This window comes from Heterocephalus glaber, unplaced genomic scaffold, assembly GCF_053883595.1.
Source record: "Heterocephalus glaber isolate CG9 unplaced genomic scaffold, H.glaber_assembly_v1.0 deba00001442, whole genome shotgun sequence".
NCBI lineage: Eukaryota > Metazoa > Chordata > Mammalia > Rodentia > Bathyergidae > Heterocephalus > Heterocephalus glaber.
Window position 1 is genome coordinate 29,769,468 of NW_028258296.1, and position 26,398 is coordinate 29,795,865.

Genomic DNA, 26,398 nt, shown 5'->3' on the forward strand with positions numbered 1-26,398 from the left:
CATTTGATATGAGGCCCTGCTATCCGGAGGAGCTAAGCTATTGAGGCCCCCCATAACAAGAAATTTTTCCATGTGGCAACATGTTCCCCATATGCTATCAGACTTAAGTCTCTTAAATTGCTCCTTAATAAGCAAGAAGAAAAACTTTTTTCCCAAATTGGGCAATTTATTGCTTTTGCTATTGTTATAAGTGTAATACCTAATCATTGAAAAATCTTCAAAATATGAAATAAAATACAGACATCATTAATAAGTTAACTTTATCCAGTGATAATTATTGTTAATGGTTTGATATATATTCTTTCACTTTTTTCTTGAATCATAGAATGAAAGGAAGATAGATGGGTAGATGGATAAAATGCTTTACAATCTGTCTTGTCTGTTTAATATATGATAGATATCTTTTCTTGTAAAAATGTAGATCTCTAGAGATTTGTTTGTATGAATGTACCATAATTTAACCAAACTACTAATGATAAAAGTTTTACTTATTTGCATTCTGGCTATTTATTAATAGTAATGTTGTAATTAATATTCTTTCACATAAACGTGATACCCTTATCTGATCGTTCTTGTAGGATGAATTCCTGGAATTGCTGGGTCAGACTAAGTTGCTTGATTTTTATTCAATAAAGCTCTATATAATGACATTCTTCCCAATAGTATACCTGAGGACCTGTTTCTCACATCCTGGAAACAGTAGTTTTAGTTATTAGATGGGAAATCTAGTATCTGCCACATGTTTAATGGTCATTTGTATTGTTTCTTTTAGAAATTGTCTATCAATGACTTTGGTCAATTTTTCTCTTAGGGAATTTGTTTTTCTTATTAGTTTGTGAGAGCAAGTTACTTGGTAAAGATGTTAATCCTTTGTAATATGGAGGAATATTTTTATATCAAATATTTTAATGAAAGAAATGTTTCTATCTAATAATGGGAAAGGCCACAATATTGTTATTTAACAATTTTACAGTCATATACTAAGAATCTGCTCAACTTACACAAAGAAGATATGTGCTACACAGAAGATAAAGGGAAATATATCTTTCCTGAACCAAAATTGCTGACTGTATAAAAGAAGAAATAAAATAAATAAATAAATAATAAATAAATAAATGCCATATGGTCCAAAATATCATGAGCATTACAGCAAGGGTCAGTGAGAGACCAATAGGGGAGTGGCCTCTTCTGGGAGGGAGGACCAGAAAGACATCATCTTTCTTCTCTGGTTATCTTCTATGGTCATCTTAAGTCACCTGTCTTTTTCTCATCAATTTTGAGCAGGAAACTGATTCATCAGGACTAAAGACATCATTTTGGATTCTGCTGGGATGTTTTGAATTCAGAAATATGGTAGAGTGGGGTGGTGGGAGTGATACTAATTTCATTTGACAATATCATCTGTTCTACCTGCACCCCCTGATCTTGAACTCTATGGGGAAGCTCTCAAGAGATTTGACCCTAGAAACCACTGAAGTGATCAGTAGGCTCCAACCTGAGAATGAAGAATTTAGGCTAAATCTCCAAAATAAGTGACAGTCTTTGAGGAGTTTTCAGTAAGAGAGTTATACCTATGTGTCCTGTAGAAGCTCTCTAGCTGCTGTGTAGAGAGTGGATTGCAAGACAGGAAGACAGAGAACCCATGTAAGGGCTGCTATAGGAAGGAGACACTAGGCCCTGAGCCAAGATATGCACACACATTGGAAAGACAGATGTTCCAGAGGAGTAACAGCTGGCTGTTTGGACAAGAGGGATAATGAATTTAGTGTTAGCCATTCACTGAGTTGAGAGGGGATAGGAAGAATAGCAGGATTCTGGGAGTTTTCTTAACAAGTATGTACCTCTCAGGCTATGAGCAAAGATGCCCAGAAAGCAGCTGCATACATAGGTCCAGATATTGTGAGTCAGACGGCCCTGTGGAGTTGAGTTTCATCAACCTGTTGCTGAACATAGAAACCTTGGAAATGGAAGCTATTGCCCTTGCAGTATATAATGAGCAACAGAGCTGACACAGAACTCTTGGGAAAACCAACAGAAAAGAAAGAGGATAGAGACCAAGGATCCTGGGATGGATACCACCTCTTCATAGGCTCTGAGATGCCACAGTAGTGAATCAAAACCAACTCAAGACTCACTCTGCATTTCACTTAGTGAATTCAAGCTCAACACTTTAAAACACTCTCGAGCTTGCAATGCTGATTTATACCTGCTACAGAAGGAAATCTATCAGCTCTGTCTCCTACTGTCATGACTGCAAACCCAGGCAAACTGTAGAGACCTGCTCACAACCAGTTCTTCATGATTAAAGAAACTCTGTTTTTGCATATACAACATCTCCACCCCCTGGTTTCCTCAGTGATATTTACAGAATCCCAACTAGACTTCTGTTCCCTGATCTCTGCCTCCCCAACCTACATCTTCTTCCCATAAACGGCCCTGTGGAGAGAATGTTGCAACATAAGGAACCATATTATGTAGAGGAAAAAACAAGTGTTCATGCTTTCATTGAAATACAGCACATCTGCACACTTCCCAGGCTCTCTGCCTGGAGGCAGGGATGGGCAGATTGGGCTGTTCTGGGAGTCAGGTGATGATGTGTCCACCAGACTAGTACATCTGGCCCTTGCCTAACAAGGCAATCATATTCAGCAAATATTAAGGAAGATTCGCTCTCCCTTTAACATGATTTTCCACTAAGCAAGATTCATTCAGCTGCCTTTCCAGAATCCTCATACTGTGGTCTAAATCACACATTGACAAAGTATTCACTTTCTTGTACCATCAGCGGTGTCACCAACTAGGCTATAACCTCCCTACAGAGCCAGAGACCATGATAACACTCTTGGATCCCCTCAGTGCCCTGACTGGGTTGAATTCCTGAGATGCAGTGACATGGATCAGGGAATGCAGAGCACATGGACCATCTAATTCATCCTTTGCAAAAGGGAAACAAGCCCACATAGGCTCAGCAGTATGAGCCCACTGATGACAGAGCCAGCACTGTTACAAAAGGCCCTTGTGGCCTCCTCCTAGACATGGAGCTTGAGCAAGTCACCACGCTTCTGCTTCCTCTTTTATGAATCGGGGATGGTGAGTGAACCACAGCTCTGCACAGTGTTCTGCGCAGATCCACGGAAAGCTCACAGCACAAGACCTGGAGTAAAACAAGTGCTAGTGAGTATCAGCAAAAAGAAAATATGTAACATCAAAAGAAAAACATCATTTCACTGAAGCATTTGCCACCTTTGAGTAGTTAGTGCAAATTAGTTAAATAACAACATTTTCAATTTAACTCTACCCAGGATACAGTTAGGAGGTGGGGGCTTTTGGTTCCCTGAGCATAAGACTGATCCTCTCCACAAGAGGGGCTCCACGTAACTTTGAACACTGTCTAAGCCTATACTAAAGCAAATAGTGCAGTGGTACCAGGCCAGGCCCAGCACCTCAGATGGAAATACCTTGCTGAAACGAAGTTACACAACTAGAAGGCAAAACGGAGAAGTGGTCCACACAACACTGGGAACAAGGTAGAGTGAGTGCCACAAGGACAAAACTTTTTCTATTCATAGTCACATCCCAGCCTCTTGTAACTGTTTATTAGATACTATAAACTCATTCTGCTTGACGCTGTATCCTGGTTCCAGCTCTTCCCAACCAAGTGATCTTGGGTAACTTTTCTCACTTAGTTTTATTGCCCACCCTCCATCTGCAAAGTAAGGATTGCTTACGGTTAGTTCTTGTGAATTGTTGAATGAATCAAAAGAAAGAATCCCTGTAAAATATTTAGAATAGAGCTTAGTACACAGTAAGCATTATGTTAATGTTTATTGCTATTGTTTTTAAATCATCTGTCTTATAGTTTGAATACGCAATAGAGTTTTTATTTCAGAACAAAAGCCTGATAACCTATTTCTGCTTGGCTTGATTTACTTTGAGTTCAATTAAAACCTAAACAGAATTGACTTTAGTCTTTCATTTGTGCATAAAAAAAGAGCTGGAAGGAAGTACATCTGAATTTAATTAGTGGATGTGATAGGGTAAGTCTATGAACAAATTTTGTTCTTTCTCATATTTCATATTTCCCATCAATTATTTTTATAATTAAAACCAATCATTTCAGATAAGTGTGACACTAGGAGCTATCCAGAAGAAATATGTTTATCTATTGCTTTCTTTAGGTAGGGATTATACAAAGGAAGGGGCTCCAGCTTCGTTTGAGGAAGATTCCAAGGCCATTGTTTTGACTTGGAGCAGCTCCTACCTCATCTATTGTGATTCCCTGTACCGAAGCAGCACCCCACCTGTTGCCTGAAGTCTGTGGCCTTCTTCCTCCTGCTGCCCATGGCCTCTCTCAGGGTATGTTGTAAGGAGAGGAGGAGACAGGGGCCTCATTCTGCAGATGACCCAGGCTGGGTCTTCAGTTGCACTCTTCTGTTGGGGCTTCTGTTGTCTGTTGATGTCCCCATGGTGCCTCCTTGCCTTGTGACTCCTACCCACAAGGACAGCCAGCTCCTACCTCCAAGACTCAGTAACTGGTACATCCTTCTTTTCCTTCTATCTTCATTGCTACTTCTAACATGCTGGCATTATCTGCCGATCTGTTTGTTTGCTTCATAGTACAATCTCATTAATAGTAAAGGAGGCCATGTGTGGGTGGTTCATTATAAAAAAAAACAGTCATATGGTGGCACTGTTCTGAGCACTTCACTCAAATATGTTCACCATATTTAATCATTTATTTATTTATTTATTTATTTATTTATTTAGGTACTGGGGATCAAACATATTTAATCTTTTAAACAACCATATTGGCTCACATTCTGCCATTATCCTTCTATCCCAGGTGAAGAAACCAAACACAGAAAGATGAACTGGTTTGCCCAAAAATACACATAAAGAAATCAGTGCCTTCTGGGTCCAGAATCCACATACTTCACTGCTGTACTGGGTTACTTTGTTTAAAAAAAGAAAAGCATAGAAATTATTATCCCTAAAACTCAGAGTAGTAGTTACTTTCAGGGGAGGCAGGGGATTGAATCAGAAAGGGATGTTGGGGAGGTTTCAGGATGCAGGCAATGGTCCCCGTCATGCCAGGTGGTGTTTACAGAGGTCACATTATGATTATTTGTGCAACCTCATGTATCTCTTATGCAATATAGAATATTGATGGAGTGGGGGAAGTGAGCACTTAGCAGTACGTAGCTGTGGTTTGCATTTTACTTTGGTGCAAAGCAAGCAGGTATACTACAGGGGTTAACTTCTCAATTCCTCCTTGACTGTTCTGTACCATACAACTCTTGGGTCTCTTGCTTCATAGTCAGCACATTGTGGCACCACTAGGCCTTCTAAAGGAAAGAAGCTCATAGACACCAAAGCAGTCGGGGGGCGGGGGCGGGGAGGCTTCACATCATTGAAATACCTACTGTCTGGGGCTCCCTTATTCTGGGGCCAGGAGCTCAGGGTGAGGTAGGGGCTTTTCCTATTCTTCCTGTCATATAGTTGGGGCTCTTGGGAAGTCTTCTAGAAACATCCATCAGAGAGATCAGGGCAGGGCTCAGCCCGGGACCCAAGGGCCAGGCCATGGAGGGCTTGGAGCCATCCTGCACAGAAGGAACAGATAAGGAATCCCACATTCCACGCTCTTGTCTTGCCTGACTGCAAATTCCCAGTGCTATGTCCTGCATCTTCACACTACCGGAGACCCGTGCAGCCACAGGGCCCAGGACCTTGGCCTCCAGCAGAGGCTGCACATATTCTCCTCTGGAAGGAGTGAAGAGTTGCTGGCCCCTTCTGTCTAGAACAAGAGGCTGCTCTTTTTCAAGGGATTTTCTAGTGGTGAGGCACAGACCAAGTCCAGCCCTAATCCAGTCTGAGGAAGGTGCCACGTTACTATGTTCTCCTGGCTCCTTGCAGAGGGGCCCCAGGGTGTCCCTGGAGCAATGACTCGTGGCTTTAGGGAGGTCAATCCATATCTGCTTTCCTTCAGGACTTTGGCCCTGGAGGACTGATTCATAGGCTGATGCTAACACCAGAATTCCTCTTCCACCCTCATCCAGCCTTTCAGTCCAGCTTGCTTGCCTTGCTGGCTCCCCGCATGGTCTCCTGCTAACTCAGCAGAGCAGGAGCAGTCCCACCCAACTTCTCACTGTCAAGTCTGCAACTCTCCCCATTGCCTGATCCTCCTCCTTCCCAACCTCCTTCTTCCACTAAGTAAACGTTAGCATTTTATGAAACCTTACAAGATTCCAGACACATCATCTAGATCTTACAGACAATATCTCAATCCCAGTTAAGACACCTCCTGGAACAAGATAGGGTTCCACAATTTGAATGATTGTTCATAACTATTTTTTGTGGAAAGTACTATTAATCTCTCTAATCTATAGATGAGATAATGAAGACTCAGACATGGTAAATAGCCAGCCCAAGGCTGCAATGACTGGTGATAGAGCTGGAATTCCAAAGGCAAGTCTATTTTAGACCATATGTACTTATTGCACACAGATTTCAATTTATTTATTCATTCAACAAATGTTAATCCAGAGAATAAAACAGACACAATCTCTGTTTCACAGAGCTTACATTCTAGTGAGGGAGACAAGCATTACACACAATAAGTAACATTTATAATATGATCAAAAGTGCTAAGAGCTAGTGACAAGATAAAGAAGGGACAAAAGAGTGGAGGTGTCATTTTTAGATGGGGTGAACAGAGTAGCTTCCCAGAAAGGGGGATGATCAAGGACCTAAAAGAGTGGGAGAGACAAAGCCTCAGAAATCCAAAGTATCTTCAAGATGGCGTACTGGACACAGAGGCCCCAAGGCAAGAGGAGTCTGGGAAGTTCTAAGAACAGTGAGAGACCGAGTAGTGGGGGCTGAGGTAGCAGCAGGGGCCGGCTCATATACAGCTCAGACCATTGCTCTGCATGCAGTGGACTTCACTGGCAGACTTGCAGGGGAGGCATAATATGCACTTATTTGGCTTTTACCAAGATTACTCTGGCTGCTGCATTGAGACTTTGTAATAGCAGGGCACATGTGTCAGCAAGACCAGCTGGTAGCTGATGACAATAATCCAGATAAGAGAGTAGGGTGGCTTGGATTATGGTGGTAGCAGTGGAAGAGGAAATGTTTTTTAAGATGGAACCAACAGGATTCCAGACGCCTTTGCCCAGTTGCCTGTTGGACAGCTTCAAGATCCCTGGCACCTCAGACTCAATTTATCGGAAACTGAACTCATTACCTTCCCCTAAGAGATATTACCTTTCTGTACTTTTCTCTCTCTGTTAATGCCACTCCCAATACCCAAGGCAGACACCTGAGTATTATCCTTGATCCTTCCCTTTGTTTACATCCACATCCAGTGGGCCACATTACCCCATCCATTTTCCTCTCTTCTTCTTCATTCCCACTTCCACTCCCTTAACTTTATTTGTATCCTTCTGGTCCTAACTCATCCACCTCTGCACTGCACCAAGTTGATCTTTATAGACAGCAGACTACATATGTTTAATATTCTTTGAAGGCTTTCTCTTGCCTATTCAATAACATCCAAGTTCTCTGGCCGGAGCTGTCCTATAGAAATATAATACCAGATACATATATTATTTTAAATTTTCTAATAGACATATTTAAAAAGTAAAAATAAACAGCTGAAATTAGTTGTAATAATAATTAACCCAATATATCCAAAACCTTTTCCTCTTAGCATATAATCAATGTGAAAGTGTTAGTGATATACTTTGTATTCTTTTTTCACATTAAATCTCTAAAATCTGGTGTATGTTTCACACTTAACAGCACATTTTCGTTTTGACCAGTCACATTTCAAGCACTCAGTGGCAAGGTGCGGGCTCCAAAACGGACAAGGCAGCTCCAGCCCATCAGCCACAGGCCTCTCCCTGGTCTTTCTCTCTCCTGTCCAGCCTCATTGTCGCCCTGTCCCCCTGTCCTCACTGCTGTCCCTTGTGCTCTATCAGATCTTATCCGCAGGTAGTAAGTACCCCGAACACACCATGCCCATTCGTGACCCCCTGCCCTTGCACATAACTTCAGTGGGGTCCTGAAGCAGGCTCATACTGGCCCTCAAGAGCCATTTGTGCAAACTCTTCCTAACTCCCCTCTTAATACTGCCATAGTAGAAGCTTGAAATCAGCCACGGTGCAGGTTTTTGCACTACAGGAAGTGTCAAACACTAAAAATTGAAGCTTTGGGGGAGATGGGAACCAGATATTAAGCGCTCATCATTGCACATAATGTTGTCTCCTGTCTAATGCTCTTCTCTCACTCTTAGTTCACCAGATATAGTCACCAGTTAGGTATATATGTTTATACTCTGCTATGATTTGAATATGACCCCCAAGTTCATGTGTCAGAAATTTAATCCCCAATGCAAATGTTGAAAGATGGAACTTTTAAGAGGAGATTAAGTCGCAGGGCTATGCCCTCATGAATGCATTTGTCATCATGGCAGGCATAAGTTGGTTACTGCAAGAGTGAGTTCCTGATAAGAAGACGAATTCAGCCCTCTTCCCACTCTCTTGCACACATGCTCTCCTGACCATCTGCCTTCTGCCACTGTAAAGGATGCTGCAAAGAGGCGCTTCCCAGATGCAGGCACTGTGACCTTGGAATGCCCAGCCGGATTATCTGTTCTGTGCCATTCTGTTATGGAAGCTTAAAACAAAGAAAGAACACCCCTACTAGACTTTAGGCTCAAAAAACAAAGCCTAGTTTTCTGTGTCCAGTGTTTGGTATGGGGTAAGTCCTTCCTCTTCCTGTTTATTTATTCTTCCCAATATCTTATTATAGTTACTGTGTATAAGAAGCCAAAGAGAATACATGTTTAAAATATAAGTTTAAAAATGGTATCTATCTGGATTTCTCTTTCCCTAATTATTATTGTTATAACCTCAGACAACATGCTTACCTGCAATAGACATCAGTTTCCAAACCTGAAAAGAAGTTGTTTTAAAAACTCACCACAATTATCACCATGGTATGATAATTAAATCTTAAAACTTGTTTAGTGTTGTACTTGGGACTCAAAAATGTGTATTATATTAATTGCATAAGCATTACAAAGTACTTGTTCAGAAACTGTTCCAATGAATGTTGAATGAAATTTCAGAAATTCCTCAAGACCAAGTTCAGACAGTATATGAGTCAGAATTTCAACTGGAGACACATGGTACATATATTTAGAGGGGTGACTAAAGAGGTATAAATAGTTGTAAAAACCTATTTACAATGGTATGGGCAGGGTTAAGGGAACTCCAGAGTTGGCCACAGAGTTGGCCTGATCGCTCAAAGGGAGGGATCACTTGCCCAAACTCAGCAAGAACAGAAGTCATAGGGAAAGTCAATCAATAAGCCCAGCAGCTCAAAGCATGGGCAGGGGGCTGGAGTGCTACCCTGATCTTCTTTCCTCTGGCTCCTTGGAGCATCTTCTGCCAGTGCTTCTCACCGGCCCAACCCAACTACATGCTCAGGGATAAGGGCCCATGCAGTGCTCCAGGTAGAGAATGGCCTTCAAATCTAAAAGGAGACCCTGAAGCATGGGGAATTACCAAGTCCCATGGAACTCCCCAGCCTACACGTATCCAGTCTTGCTTAAATACCAGAGGTGATAATCACTGATACCAGACAGGGTTTCTTTGGCATGAGCCTTGGGGGAAAGAATCAGATAACACTTACACTTTGGTTACTCTAGCTATAAGTTTGTTCCCTCAAATATAAGTAAGCTGATTTTATTCTGTAATTCTCCATTTGGTCAGCATGTAAACATTCTCACGGGCAGGAAGTCCTTTCTTGTGTCTAACTTAAATGATTCCCACTATGCTAAAAATCAACTGTATCTTGAACAGTCTCCAGAGGCCAGTTCTACGCACACACACACACATACACACACACACACACACACACACACACACACACACATACACACACAATATATATATATATATATATATATATATATATTGAAATGACAAGTATAGTAATTTTGTAATTGACCGTAACACTTCTTTATCCTCTGTGGTCCTTTTTCCCCCTTTCCAAATCTCTATTCATTTCTTAGAAGTGGCCTCTCAAATATCCAACTATTGTCAGAAGAGCTGCTAAAGCACTGGTTTGATTTTCTTTACTTCTTGCATAGGCCTGGAAAAAGATTTATAGTGTTCTTGGAAAGGCATGGAAAGAGACTATAATCATTTCCTGGCTTTGCTCTGGAATCTTTCCCATTTCTCCACAAATCCCTCATGCTGCAGAGGATAATTTTGGCCAGGAGATTAATTTTACTTTCTGATCTATCCTTAAATGTGGTGTTCGGAGTCTTCCCTTATCCCTGCTAACAATTTTGAAAAGTACCAGCCAAAGCCCATTCCATAGAAAAGAGGTAAGGAGAGGTGGGGGAGGGAGATAGCATGCAGCCAAGGACCCAGAATCCACTCCTAGTTAGATTTCTCTGGTAGCATATGAACCCCATAAGGGAAGGGACCACATTTATCTGCTCACTCTGTGTTCATAGCACCTAGCATGGTGCTGGCAGATGATAGGTACTCAATACTTCTATAGAATGAGTCAATGTATGAAAGTACACAATAGCCCAAGCACTTAAAATACTAGAGATCTTGTTTTTCAGATGGGAAAACTGAGAACCTATTATTATTTAAAAGATCAGCAATGTGTAAGGCTTCAAGCCCAGATCTTCTGGCTTTTGGGGCCCAGTGCATCTAACTACTTCCCATTCAAAATGCTACCTCCCTTCATCAAGCCACCTTTCTTTACCATTCCTAGTCCTTTATCCAAGTTCAGCTCTTCAGCAATACATCTGAATCCACATTGCCATGATCAAGAGTCCTTCTCCCAATAGTTATTTAACTGTTTTGCTGTCCCTCTAACATTGGCCTTGCCCCAGAGATCTTTCCTAATCAAAAGATCTGTAGCCACTTCAAGGCATTCTAAGTGTATTTCAGAGGCTCCTCTGTGAGTAAACTCCACTTGGGACACAGAAAGCATGACTGGCCCAGAGCCACCACCTGCCAGTACTGGTCTCCATGACCCTGCAGTTTGCAGTTCCTGGGGCGTCCATGGTCTGGATGGATCCTGTCCAGTCTGACACTACCCCAGCATGCTAGTGTCAAGCTATAAATTGATTCCAAATTAAGTTTCCCTCCCTGCTGCCCACCCCCATGAGCTCCTGGATACTCACAATATAAAAGAGCCCCGAAGAATGCATGAAGATAGTGCCTTGCTTGAATGGACCTCAACCAGTACCCTCAAAATCCAGTTCTTCACTGTCTATGCTGTTTCCCCAGGACCAGAAATGACCCGGTCTGGAACCTCTGCCGCCTCTACTTGCCCTGGCTCCATTCTCTCTGGCTGAGGCCACTGTGGAGCTAGCAAAGTCCTGGGAGAAAGGCATATTTTTATCCTTTTGCAGGTCTTTCTCACTCATTTATAACATTGACAAACCCTGGAATCCTATGTGCTGGTCTTGGGACAGTGTCACATTTAAGAAGCACGGGACAATAGCCAGAACATAATTTAAAGGAATTCTATTCTTTATTCATCCCTCATCCAAGTCTTACAGAGAAAAAAATTATATAGAAACTCTTAAATATTTACTAAATATTAATAATAGAAAATTCTCATTTTTTTCTACTTCATTTGCTCATAGTTGCTCCAGTGAGGCTCTCCTCAAATCCCTGAAGAAAATTCTTCTACCTTTTGCCTCCATGATTGTCTTTTCCTCTGCATCCCATCTTCCTCCTCCCTTAGGATTTTATTACATAGCTTGACTTAGCTTCTCTCCCAGCAATAAGGCATCTTTCCTTTCTAGAGAGGGAAGGGCCCTACAACTAATGATTCTCTTTAAAGAGCTGGAAGAGAGGAAGAAGTGAGTACTCACACAGAATTAAATAACCCTCCATCACTTAGACATTTTTCAGAATAAGCACAGCATCATTATTTTTAGGACAAGCATAGCATCACCACTAGCAGCACATTTTCAACTGATCTTTGTGATGTTTAAACTACCACAACAATTACCACTCAGCTTGGCAACTGCTTGCTAACTGGTGGAAAAACAACTCTGTATATGGCATCATCTCAGAAACAGGGCTGTGATGAGTTGGACCTGGTAGACTATGTGGCTGAGCAGGGAAACCTGCAATTACACTGTGGTTCTGTCCTAGGTGCATCCATTCTTTCATTCACCAATCAATCAGGAATTCTGTGAATCCATTATTTAGGCCCGCTCTTCACTAGAAGCTGAAGAGACTGAGATGAGTGAGCCTCAGTCTCAGCAACAAGTTCACCTCCAGTTGGAGAGATAATCATATGATCACATCAGCCACATCTCAGTTTGCTGCCATTATAGTAGACACGGCGACTATGGGAGTGACTACAGGAGCCATGAGATAGAACAACTAACCCTGATGTGAGTTAGGGATGGTCAGTTGAAGAATGGTTCCCAGAGGTATCACTTTCTCTCGATCAAAAAAAAGAAGGAGGGGTTTTCAGTTAAAGAACAGAATACAGGTATTTCAGAAGGAAGGCAATGCCATAGTTACTTGAAAGAGGATGCTCTGTTGGAGGAAGAATTTCACTTCATTTTCGAAGAGTTGGAGGGTATGTGGCAGGGTAGTGCAAAAGGGCACTGGAGTAAAAATGTGAAGGACCTTAGAAATGTTTTAAAATATATTGGAGGAAAACAAAATAATTTAAAAGTACCTATACTCTCCATCACTGATCAATATTATAAAAAATAAGATTTGGTGGAACTCCCTCCTCCTTTTCTTTCTAAACATATCCACTCATTTTTAAGTAGGCATATTTAAATCATCTTTAAAAGAAAACTAAAGTATATGCCTATGGATCTCGGCGGGTTTGTTTGTTTTTCCAATCAGTGACATATTTTTACAGGTCAGTTTATACAGAACTGTTTTGTATTTTAATAGCAATGAGAGGCCAATGAAGTATTCTTAGTGTGGGGACTGAAAGAAGACACCTGAGAAGAGTCCTCTGAGGAAGGACAAAACTGAGAACTCTTTCTGCAAAGGTCACAGGGATGATATTTAAGAAGGATTTCTAGGATAAAATCAGCAGGATTGTGATGAACAAGCTGTGAGAATGGCTTGGTGAAGTTTCGTTCTGTTGTATGCATAGAAACTACCAGAAGTAGCTTCAGAGGAAGTATTTTGAAAAAGGATTCAAGAGCAGAAATTATCACGAAGGGTGGGGCTGCCCTCGAACCCAAACTTAGAAAGCTCTTGGGAGTGAAGGCACTGTCTACACTTGCTAAGGCCCGGGTTTCTCATTCCAGCTTCTCACTGACAAAGTCCATGTCATTGTCCTCTGCGTGCCTGCTTCCACTGTGCTGCTCCCTGCTGCATTGGGAAGCCCTGAAAACCAAGCTCTAATTTAGACCATTCCACGCTGGACTAACTAAAGTCAGAATCTAGGGGAATGCCCGGACTTCCTGTGAGAATTTGTGTATGTTTTAGAATTTCCCCAGGCAATTTCAATACAGACCGAGAGTGAAGAGCTTCTAATTTGGTGTATTTGGTGTCTCTGACGCTTCTTTTCCAAATTCCCAGGAGAGAGGATGTGATTGGCCCAGCTTGTGTCAGGTGATCAGGCTCATCCAATCAACTGTGGCCTGTGGAGCTGACGCGTGAGAGAATAAACAAGGCCGTAGCTCAGCCTACTGACAAAATGGAGAGAGAAGTAAGAGTAGTTTTCATCACGATTTTGCAGTTCCACACAGCACAGACAAATGAGGTTCCATGTTTACCTTGCTTGCTTCTTGCCCTGGGGACAAAGCCCAGGCCAGAGTGCAAAACTAGTACTTTCTGTTACTGGAACAGGTTCCATTACTACCATGCCCGCCTGTAATGACAAAGGGAGTAACTTAGCCCTTCAGCTTAAGTCACTAGGCCCACTGCTGCCTGGCCACCCTTCTCCAGCAGCCAGCGCTGCTCGAATGTGCGTCTGCCTCAAGGCCCATTAAGCAAATCCAGATGGCCAAAACCGCATCTCCAGGGAAGTGGGAGCAAGCAGCTGTTAAATGATATTTCACTGGAGTCATTTCTTGTTTGTCATCAGAATGAGTAACTACCAGTGGATTGTGGCTTTATATTTCCATCCAGATTTGGGGCATTAAAGGAGGAGGGAAAACGCTGAAGAGCGGAATGTGTCCTGGAAAAGTTGGCCCTTTGTTTCGTCTTCCCTTGTATTTACTTCCTCTGTTGTTAGGCAGCTCCTCCCATTTGCCTAAGAGCATCTCCCTAAATGGGGAATTCTTCACACTATTTTCATCATGAGGAAAAGGAACCTTGGCTTATATTTAGGGAACTTTGCATAACCACAGAAGATTTGTTTCCTGCTCCTCCAACTCAAAGTCAGATGACCCCAGGGCCATGGATCTTGATAAAACTGTCCAACCTCCAGAGCACCCCAGGGTGGAGTAGAAAGCAGAGGCCACTTTGGCATACTCTGCCAAGTCTTATCTTCCCTTTTAGCGTTCTGGTCTGGACCACAGATCCAATAATGTTTCTATACTTCACCTACTCAGTAATTTATGGGTGTTTTCAAGTGAATACATAGTTTTGTTTTTATTTCACTAGAAAAGCTAAGGAGATTTATGTAGTTATGACAAGACGGAAGACCTAGAATTCTGAACTGCCAATTACTAGTTCTATAACCTTAGGCAAATGTCTTGGGTTTCCTCCCCCAGTTTTCTGCTCATTCTCCCATGGCTATGTTTACTCCTACTCCATTAATATACCCAGCACATGTCATGTCCTCCAAGAGATCCTGAACTTCTTAAGACTAAACTTTTATCTGTGTGACTCAAGGCCAGAGCCTAGCCATAGCAGATATTGTTAAAATATTAAAAGTTAATATCTCCTAGTTTATGAAATTGGGACAATTGGGCCAAATAGTAAATATTAAACACCTCATGTGATTTGTAAACTATAAAAGATAGTAATACATGTGTTTAAAAGTTGTAATAATGTCATTGTAAGAGATTTGTATGGCTTTTTAGAAATATGTGGTCCTGTTAAAATATTCTTCATATTTGAAAAGTTTAGGGTAAGAGGATTTTATGGTGAAAAACTAGCATTTATCATTTGCAATCAATACTATATTAACCCTGTGATATACTCTGCTCCTAACATACGGCTCTGTTCTCATCTGTGGTGTTTTGTTCATTCATATAGTTACATTATTTAATGGTTGATACATTTGGTGTAAAGACTGATAGCACTAAATCAGGCTTTTTCAGCACCCCCACGGCTGATGTTTTGGGCCACATAATTCTTTCTCAGGAGTGCGGCCTGACCTGTGCACTGTAGGATGATGAGAAACACCTCCTGGCCACTACCACTGGATGCCAGCAGAGCGCACCCCCAGTTGTAACAGCCAACAAAGTCTCCAGATGTTCCATCCCCCAGGGAACCACCCCATCTTCCCTATTTAGCACTGAAGTTTTGACTCCTTTTTTCATTTATGTCTTTACTGTTAACATTCTTCATATTTTAAGTATCTGAGCTTGGGTCTCTTAAGTGTTGCAAAATAAGACTACTCTCAGTCCTACTCAAAGCATTTTTTGATAACTTACATTTGAAGACATGGATGTTCGTCAACACATCTGATTATATGCTCGAGAAAATTCCTTAGCTGGCTAGAGAAATTTCCCTATCCTCTCCCATTCTTCTCTGTACTCAGGGTTGGTACAGCCTTAAAGTCTATGCTTTAGGCAAAGAATCTGAAGATCAGTCCTACAATCCTGTTCACAATTTGTTCCAAGAAGCAAGTAAGCCTGACTTGAGACCCCGAGGATACACATAACGAAGGCCGACTGTAAGCCTCACTGCACTAGAGGGACCCTCGGTCTACACTCATGTACATTTGGGTGTGGTCATAGTCTAATAGCACAAACAAGTCTCTCCTAAGTAAGCTACACCTTTCTTTCTTTTTACACATTACCTTTTGTCCTCACATCTCCTCCTTTACTCTGCCTTTGCTGTCTTCATGCACTTACTTGAATTCATAAGCAATGACTTAATTTTCTTCATGGCTGCAGCCAGTATCACAGTCCTCTTGCTAGAGACAAGATGCTTACTTTCCTCTCAATCGCCTATCTGCCCTGCTTTGAAATAAAGCCTAGAGAGGTTTTTTTTCATTTTCTCCAAAGTGTGATTAATCACCTGCATTTGCTAGCCAATAAATTTGGTAAATGCAAATTTATCGAGGACAAATGCTACTCATACTGGCACACACTTAACAAATTGTTGTCTCATTAATTGAAGATGACTCTGTGTACCAAGGCATGCATCTCCCATTCCTCCACTAATGGACCACATTCTTGGGGACACATGGTTGTGGAGAAGAAAGAATGGGACTTGCTGTCGTATGATTGCACAAATTGAATACCCAGTATTTGGCAGCTACAGTCTTTCTGGCAAGAGATTCCAAAGCTCCAAATTGCTATTTGTACAAAGTAGCATGACTAGCTACTTTTTTGAGTACTGCTTTTCTTTCACCATTGTGGAGGTAAACTAAGATTTTAAATAATGCCTAAAACAGGAATCACATGTTTTGTCTGACTAGTGCAACAGCTAATCTTTTTAAAAGTTATATTGTATTGCATTTATTTTTACTGCAACTTAAAAACATAAAATTGCAATGGAGTAATGTGATGTTTTGACACATGGATTGAACTTATCTGTCTCCTTGAACTTTCAAAATCTTACGGTGCAAACGTGCGTGCGTGTGTGTGTGTGTGTGTGTGTGTGTGTTTACTGGAATTTGAACCTAGGAACTTTACACTGAGCTACAGCTGCAGCCTTTTAAATTTTTTATTCTAAGACAAAGTCTTGCTAAGTTGCTCGGGATGGGCTCAAACTTGGCTCAGCCTCTCACAGTGCCAGAATTAGAGATGTGTGCTACCACTCTCAGCCTCTCCTAATTTTTTGAAGTATATAATACATTGTTGTTATCTATAGTCACTCTACTGTATCCTAGCACACCAGAAGTTCTTGCTCCTATCTAACTGTAATTTACCACCCCTTAATCAGCCTTTCCCTCTCCCTCCATTTTACTCTCCTCAGGCTCTGGTAACCACTAGTCTATTCTCAACTTCTATGAGATCATTTTTTCTAGATTCCACATATGAATGATATTATACGGTATTTGGCCTTCTATACCTGACTTTTTTGTTGTTGTTATTAGCATTATGATCTCCATTTCCATCCATGTCATTGTAAATGACAGGATTTCATTCTTTCTATGGCTGGACAGTATTCCTGAGATGCATAATTACCAAATTTTCCTTATCCATTCATCAACTGATGAACACATTGGTTGTTTTCATTTCTGACTTGTGAATAGTACTGCAATGAACATGGGAGTGCAGATGTCTCTTAAAAATACTGATTTCATTTCTTTTGTATATGTAACTAGTGGTGGGATTGCTAGATTATATGACTGTCTTGTTTTCATTTTTTTGAGGAAACTTCATGCTGTTTTCTGTAATACCTGTACTAATTTACATCCCCCCAATAGTGTGTAAATGTTCATTTTTCTCCATGTATTCACCAACATTTGTTATCTTTAGTCTTTGATAATAGCCATTCTTACAGGGGCGAAATGATATCTCTGTGTGGTTTTCATTCACATTTCCCTAATGATTAGTGATGTTCAGAATTTTTTTATAAATTTCTTGGCCAAATTTTTCATAAATTTGTATGTTTTCTATCAAGAAATGTTTATTTAGGTATATTGCCCATTTTTTTATCAGATTGTTTTTGTAACAAGCTTTTGTAGTTCGTTATGCAGTTTGCAAATATTTTCTTCCATTCTGTAGGTTGTATTTTCACTCTGATGATTGTTTCCTTTCCTCTGTAGAAGGTTTTTTATATAATCCTATTTGCCTTTGTCTACTTTTGCTTGTGTTTCCGTATGAATTGTGGATCTTTCCCAAGTTTTTTTGCCATTCTAATGTCCTGAAACATTTCCTTTATGTTTCCTTCTGGTAGTTTCGTAGTTTCAGATCTTATATTTAAGTCTTTGATCTACTTTGGCTAGCTACCTTTTTTGAGTTGGAATCTTACTATGTTGACTTTGAACTCCAAGATCCTCCTTCCTCAGCCTCTCCAGTAACTGAGATGCCAGGTTTGGCCAGCTACTTTTAAAATTAATGTTCTGGGAATGAATCAACATCTGAGAAGACAGAGTAGTAGTTATATGGAAGCCATTTGAGGAGAAAATTTGTACTCAAATTTTAATGTGTCCAATGTGAGTATCTCTTCACATTGACTATCACCGCTGACACTTTGAGCTCCAATTTAATTCTTGATATACATGATTTCACTTAAACCTCACAACAGTCCTGATGAAGTTTTATTGAACATAAGTATTATTATCTCCATCTTGGAGATGTTGTGTGAACATGACCAAAGGCACAGAGTTGTTACATGACAAACTTGGGATTCAGTCCAAAGCCCAACAAAGTGAGACACTTAGTCCCAGCACCCAAAACATGAATTTGTGTGAACCCCTGAAACAAAGGAAAGAGCTTCCCATCTAATCCCCACAACTATTGCACTGAAGAAAGAAGTCCTAAAAAACATGTACGAAAAATAAGATTCAGAATTATAAGATCAGGACCTTAATCCCTACTTTACTACTTCTTAGCTGAATGATTTGAGGCATCTAATTTAGCATTGAGCATTGGTTTTTCTCATCTGAAATGGAGATTACAGGGATGTGGTAAGTAATTATGTGTGAACTGTTCTGTTCTCTAAAAAATGTAATTTAACCATAGACATTTCCCAGGAGTTTCATCACCAAACCATGGGAAGAACCTGGCTCCCCTATTCAAGTCAGGTTGGATAGACCATTGTTTGGGCTGTCCAGATGTGATGTTCTTGTTCCCATAACATCATAGGAAGGGTCATGCTAAGGAGTCCACTGCTCTAATAGGCTGACCACATTTGGAACACAGACAAGGCCTCTTCTAAGTAACCACAAGGAGAGGACAAACAGACTCAAGGGCACGTCTCCAAGTGGCTGGCCTGCACCCAGGGGCTTTGGAATTCTGTGGTTTGCCTCAGACTCTGGCAGGAGGGAGAAGTCCCAGCTCTCGATTGAATCGCTTCCACAAGAGTAAACCAAAATGAGTCATGTGGGGATGGAGAAACCACCAGAGACAACTTTTCACATAAGGATCACAATAAAGAATAAAAGCTGGACATAGAAGAACTCTAAGAACAGGAGCGGCTGATGTTTCCACCTTAATGAATCAGTATGTGAGACATGTGGCAGGATGAGAGCATGTGTGTGCATGCGTGCTCCTGCTCATGTGCAAGGGAGGGACACCTGGGTGCTTCAGCAGCCGCTCTTCAACATTGTCCAAGTGACTGGGAACCTACACAATATTATTTTTAGAGTGAGCTTAATTATTTTTAAAATTACAGAATTGCCCTTTAAAAATTTTAGACTAATTCAATTTTCAGTCTGTTCTTGCAAACAAAAGGAGGGTCTGTTTTCTTCACTAATGTAAACACTTAGTAATACTATTCTTTTTTTTTTTTTTTTGGTACCTGGGATTGAACTCGGAACCTTGCGTTTGCAAGGCAGGCACCAGAACCACTGAGCTAAATCCCCGACCCCATTAATACTATTCTTATTTCCATTTTTATTTTAAAATAACACCTACATGTATTACAGGTACACAGATCACCATGAAACACTCCTCTTCCGCCTCTTCACTCCATCTCATTCCCTGTTATAACAACTTAACCAGCTCTGGCTTCAGATCTTACGATGGTTGTCACAAAATTCTAAATAATATGCTTATACCTCTGTTTTCTTATTTATTAGCTTTTGACTGTAATTACTGGCTTCTGCCACGTGAGAGTTTGGGGAAACTCATCTTCTCGTTCTCTGTCTCTTCTGTTCTTCATAATTCCACTTGGCTCCTCGCTGTGCAAATGAGAATCTTATCATCCAGCCTTTCCCTTCACTCTGTCTTCCCATTTCCTTCACCTCTTGACTTCTATCATCACTGTTATTCCCTTTGATATTTATTTTTAATAAGTATATTTCATTCTGAAACCAAAGATGTATTCCATGCTTTGTCTAAGGATTGATTCTAAATATCAAAAACCATGGTTGTTAGAATCCTGTAAACATATAAATGATTTACTCTAGAATCAAGTAAAAAGGAAAATAATCCTGGGCTTCTCAGAAGAAAATGAAAAGGAAAAATCAAATGAATTATCATTTCCTACTCTAATCCTCAAAACTATGCTTTAATTTATGTTGCTTCTTTGCATTAGGATTTTACCTGTTTTTATTTTTCTGAGATTTATACTTGCTTTTAATTTTTTAACTAGTTGACAGTAGGAATGTATGTCCTCACTTTATTATAAAGATCACCCAATTTCTTTTTTTTTTTTTGAAGCAGGGACTCACTAAGTTGCTAAATCAACCTAGGTTGGGCTCAGCCTCCCAGAGTGCTAGGATTATAGGCATGGGCCACCACATCTGGTTAAAGAGTACCCAATTTCTTAAGCACCTTATTTTTGAATTTTTAATCATTGTCTTCTAGGTATCTAACAATTATCACAATGCTTTTTAATTTTAGCTACACCCTTAAGTTATTTCTTGGCTCTCAGTTCCTCCTTTCTTGGGTTCCTCTTTCATTTTACTGGAGTGAACACACAAGTAACCTTCAGAATAGATGGATAAACATTTTGTCTGTTGATTAATTATAAAAACCAAAAATTAGTAACCAGTTTTGTAGTACTATAATTGTAGACATGTAATATAATTTCTGAAGAACTAAGTAGTAAGACTGAAAAATTCTCTGTTTACCCTCTAGGTGAACAGCTTGATTGAGATGAAGATTCTAGACAGAAAGTCAGATTCTCTTGATACTGCAGAGGGATTGATTCCCCACCAAAGTTACTTTCTGGCATCCAAATTCCTGACATAAAGACCAAAGTCAGGTTACTTCTTATATTTATTTGTATTCTATTTTTATTCCTTAGAAACATTGAGAATATTTTCTTTATATTTCATATTCTAAATGTTACCATGTTGTATATGGGGTCTTTTTGTATTATTTTTACTCAATCCTCTATGAGTCTTTCTGACCTGAAACTTCTGTGTTTTCTTCAATATTTTTTTTCCCTCTTCTTTATTCTTCCTGTAATTCCTGTTAGATGGATATTGGGCATCCTGAATTGATCCTATGTGTTTTCAACTTTTTCCTTATATTTTTTCATCTTTTCTTATGCTCTATATTCTGAAATACAAGGAGTGACTGAAACACATAGTATGGTAAATGTTTAAATATTTTTAAAATTTTTATTACAATAAAAGACACATTGCCAAAAATGATGGCATAAGAGTACTCAAAGCAAGCAGAAACAGTATGAGTATTTGAGAGGGATTAATGGCAGTGTGTCTTTTAGTATAACAAACTTTTTTATTTAGACATACCGGTATGTTTTTATCATTCTTCATTGATCAATGGTTTATGGAAGTTTCTGCCAAATGCCATTACAGTGTGTCCTCATCCGTTATTCACCAGATCTGGTGCTGTGGGACTTCTGCCTCTTCCCCAAAGTTAAAATGACCATGAGAGGAAAACATATGAATTGGTTCAGGACATCAGGGCAGCCACCACAGGATGACTAAAGACCTTCATGGAAGAGGATTTCCAGAACTGCTTCAGAAAGTGGCAAGAATGATGGGACAAGGGAGTTCAACATAAGTTTTGTTATGAAGGGGATTAATGGCAATGTGTCCTTTACTGTAATAAATTTTTAGTAACTTAAACATTTACAGTATTTTTCAATCACATCTCATATTTCCTCAAACTACCTTCTAGTCCTACTGAAATGCATAATTTTCAAGAATTCTGGCCATCCTTACTGATTCACACTTATGAGTACATGTCCATTGGTAAACCATAAGGGTTCATAAGAACACACTGCTCACTTTAGATTATAAGGGTGAAAAGCAGGCTGACAGCTGTTTCCTATGCCCTTGTATGCCCCCTCTCAGGTCCAAGATAAGGAAAGCCACTCTGGAGGGCCAACCCTCTGTCAAGGAACCCTAGACTTCTCCAGGTAGACTGGTAAATACCTTTGAAGAACAGACCCATCTCTGGAGATAACCACTGTATGGCCAGCTGCTCTGTACTCACAGCTAGAGAAGCGGTGGGAGTAAGGGTGGCAAACAGACTCATCTGCCCCACAAATAACCCTTCAAGTAGTCATCCTGATGGACAACTCACTCTTACTTTCCCTTTATGTAAACTCAGAGACTGGTACCTGCATTAATTAATCAGGGTTCTCCATAGAAACCAAATGGATTCAGTAGAGACTTAGTAGAGGGAGTTGCTCACACCATTGTGAAGGCTGAGAAGTCCCATGATCTACTGTCTGCAAACTGGAGATCCAGGAAAGCTGATGTTGTTATTCCAGTCCAAAGGCAGAAGAAAACCAATGGCCTAGCTCAAGCAGATAGATAGGAAACCAAAAGAGGTGAACTCCTGCCTCCTCCAACTTTTATTCTATCCTCATTTAATCTTAACTAGAAAGAGACAGCTGCCTTCCCCTTCCAACATGAGTGGACACAGCAAAAAGGCACCATCTATGGACCAGGAAGTGGGCTCTAACCAGACACTGAAACTGCTGGCCCCTCAATATTAGACTTCCCAGCCTCTAGAACTGGGAGAAATATGTTTCTGATGTTTAAAATTCACCCAGTTAAAGGCATTTTTGTTATAGCATTCCAAACACCCTCCCATAACAGCCTGAGATCTGAATCCATTTTCAAGGGAAGCAGAGGTCCCACTTAGGTTTCTACCCTTAACTGTGTGCTCTGATTCCCTTCCCCAGACCTCTGCTCTGCGAGTGGGAGTGAAGGTGAACACAGTGGTACAGTGAGTAAATAGCTGCACTCTCTTCTCTGTTTGCACCTCTCCCTCTCTCCCCTCACAGGGAAGAGGCATCTTCAGCACGGAGAACATGGACATCCCTTGCACCTCTGGCAAAATGCCATTAAAATCAACTCTATTTCTTTAATGCAGACTTTTGTTCCAAACATTGTGTGTTCCATCTAATAAAATCATATAAAAATAAGAAAACCCTGGTTTTGTACTATAAATGTGTTGCTCATAACTTGAGTGCCTGACTGGATGACTAATTACAGTACATAAACAAACCAGAACCATAGTGGAATGAATGTTCCTGGTACCTTGAGTGGCTTCTCTAGGTTCTCATTCCCTGTCATGGACCCAGGTCAAATCCAGTAGTCTTCTGACCTCCTAAGATTTCACAGCTCTTTATTGTTTCACTGTCAAAGGATTCCAAAATGCTCATATCCTCTCTAAATTCCTTGACTTTCAAAAATATTCCCAACAGGGCTGGGAATTTAGCTCAGTGGTGCCGCCACCTGCCTCAAAAGCGCAAGGTCCCAAGTTCAATCCCTGGTAACCCCCCCAATATATATATATATATATATATATATACACACACACACATATATTACATTTACAGTTTGCAAAGTGTTTTCACATGCCATTGTTTAATTTTCACAAGTATTTTATGAGGCGACAGGGGCTCAGTCATCCATTCAGCAAGCACCATTGGACAGCTAGACAGCATGACAGGCAGGGAGGAGATAAACACAGGACACCCAGTTTTGAGGAGCTCACAGACCACTGGGGGACAGAGACAATGTAAAGGCCATCACCACTCGGTGTGGTAGATGCTGTGGAAGGAACACTCTGTAAGGTAAGAACACAGAAGAAGCCCATTCCAGCTCAGGAGGACCAGTGAGGTGTCCTGCGGTGTGGTTGGAGGTAGAAATGGAAGTTCAGGAAGGAGGTGGGCAGAAAAGGAGTGAAGAGAAGGCTCCAAGGACCAGATTCAGGTGAGACTATGTCAAGACATGTTACAGACTTTGGATTTCAATCCTAAGGGAAATAAATAGGTAATCACAGGGTGTTTAAGCAAGAAAGAAACGTGGACAAGGCTTGCAATTTAAAAAGGGTAATCAGGCAATGGGGACACTAGCCTGGGAGGGTGAGACAGGAAGATACTGACGTGGTAGGAGAGGGAGAAGATGGGATTCCAATTTGAGGCAGTAGTGGTGGGGAGAGGGAGGAGGGATAGGTTCAAGAGATATTTAAGGGGCCTGTACAGGACTTGTGACTGAATGAATGGGGGAAGTGTAGGGGGAGATAGTGAAGATATCCTGATTTCTATGTGGATGCAGGAATGGAGGGTGGTGCTGTTCACTTCAATGGAGCCAGGTGGGAAGAACTGTGAACAGATGATTGATTGGGCATGTTGGGTTTAGGTGACTGAAAATCCCAAACAGAAATGTTCAGAGGAGTTTTGGTTCAAGGTTCAGGAACTCAGTGGAGAGGTCTGGCTTGGAAATAAAGATTTGGAACACATTGCCATATGGGCAGTAGTTGATATTACAGGAGTATGTGAGGTCATTCAGGGGGGAGGTACAGAAACCTGAAGTCATTTGACTAATAAGGATGACCTAGGGTTCCACAGCTGGGACATGGCAGACCTGCACTGAAGCAGGTCTTCTGGCTCTTTATCTATAGGATGCTACCCTTGAGCAGCAGCCCCCTCCCCAGGTTGCTGTCAGGAGGCTGAAGAGTAGTTCCAGTACCTACCACAGAAATACCTTTGCATGGGATAAGGCAGAAACACAATGTTTGCCAGTATGTTCACCCTCTCATTTTCTCCTTACAGCTGTCCTTCCTTCCAGGGCCTCTCACTGCCTGGCTCCTTCCCTAGACTGCCCATACCAGGGCCTTTGCCTACCACCCTTCTTCACTGGAGTCTGCTTGTGTTAGTTCCATTCTATCTCCACTCTAAAACTGAAGTTGTCTTCTAGGCCATGTGAGAAAGCACTTTCTGCTAAGATGAGTAATAAAAAGTTAATGAGAAATCCATCTCATGCTACCCTGTCCTTTTAATCAGAATTCCCGGAGATGTGTAAGTAGCATTGTTAAAGGCAAGAACTTCAAGCAGTTTGACAGACTACCGAAGAAAAGATATAATATAAGCAGGAGAAGAACCAAGAGAAAAAGCTGGGGGCCAGATCCCCAGGGGCATATTTCATATCTTCACAAGAAGGTGTTTGGATTTGAGTTCATTCAACACGGTGAGGCAGCAGCCTGCTGGGCCACAAGCCTTTCCTTGTCATAACAGTTGACATTCAATTTCAACACCTTGCAGAATAATGAGTGAGAACTTGAGTCTATACATGCACACGCACAAACACGCACACACACACACACATACATACACACCCCACAAGCATCCCTTGCCTCCTGGTCTGTAGTATAACAGGATCAGAGACAGGGTGGTTTTCAAATCAAGGCTACAAGTCTCAAATCTTTCTTCTCAAATGCTATGAGTGGTCTCGTGGGCAGAACTAGTGTCAGCCAGGCTAGAAACCCACCCAGAAACACTGTTTCACTAAGCAGTGAGTTGGAAGAAATCCTTTTGGTGAGGAAGGGAGCCAAACATAATTCGCTATATCCAAGTTAATGAAAATTGTGGAGGAGGGGGGACACCAACACCGAAAGGTCATTTAAAGGCACTACAAACTTGGAACAATGAAGGAACACTTATAAAACAGCCTTTCTTGCTGTCCAGTTTCAACTTTTCCAGAGATAAGCCACAGAGCGTCTAGGGTCATTGAAAGAAGTCCCTGGAGATGGCGTTTAGCGGGGAGTAGTGGTGTCCAGCACACGAGGCCCAGGGAACAGTTTATCTCAGCATCTTAAGACTCTGCAGCAGGCTCCACAGGTGCTTCCTTGGTAGCAATCAGAGTGCCCTGTCCTCCCGCTGTAACTCACGGGGTGACAGAGGGACCACAGGTGACGGCCTGAGACCAGCCTGTCTCCCAGCTGCAGACAGGAAATGCCAGAGCACTGGGAATCAAGGGTAATGGAGTTCATAAAATCACATGCTCTCTGGCTGGAATGGAAGTGTAAGGTTGTCCAGTCTCACTCCTACTAGTTAGTGTCTGAATTCCCTCAACAGTATTCTCGCCAAGCAGGCATCAAGCCAGAGATTGAATAGCCCTTATGACTGGAAACTCTTATCCTCCAAGGAAGCCCATTTTGCCTTTGGACAATTCTGACCAGAGGAGAGGTCTTACTAACACTGAGTCCAAATTCCTTTGTTACTCCAACAGCCTGGTGCGAGATGATCCTCTGCAAGTATATGGAATATGTTTTTCTGCCTGTTCCAAGTTTGTCTGAACACCTGGGTCTGGTTGGGTACTAGTCAGACCAGCCACCCTGTACCTCCAAACACCAGTAACAGGGGCATCT

General features: G+C 41.2%; 1 long non-coding RNA gene across 2 annotated transcripts in view; it reads right to left on the reverse strand.

Moving 5' to 3' along the window:
- LOC110348389 (uncharacterized) overlaps positions 1-26,398 on the reverse strand; it is a 115,750-nt gene that overhangs the window by 20,406 nt on the left and 68,946 nt on the right. For both annotated transcript variants that reach the window (XR_015452002.1, XR_002393594.2), the window contains one exon: positions 13,537-13,711. This is a non-coding gene — a long non-coding RNA (uncharacterized LOC110348389). The remainder of the gene's footprint in view (positions 1-13,536; positions 13,712-26,398) is intronic.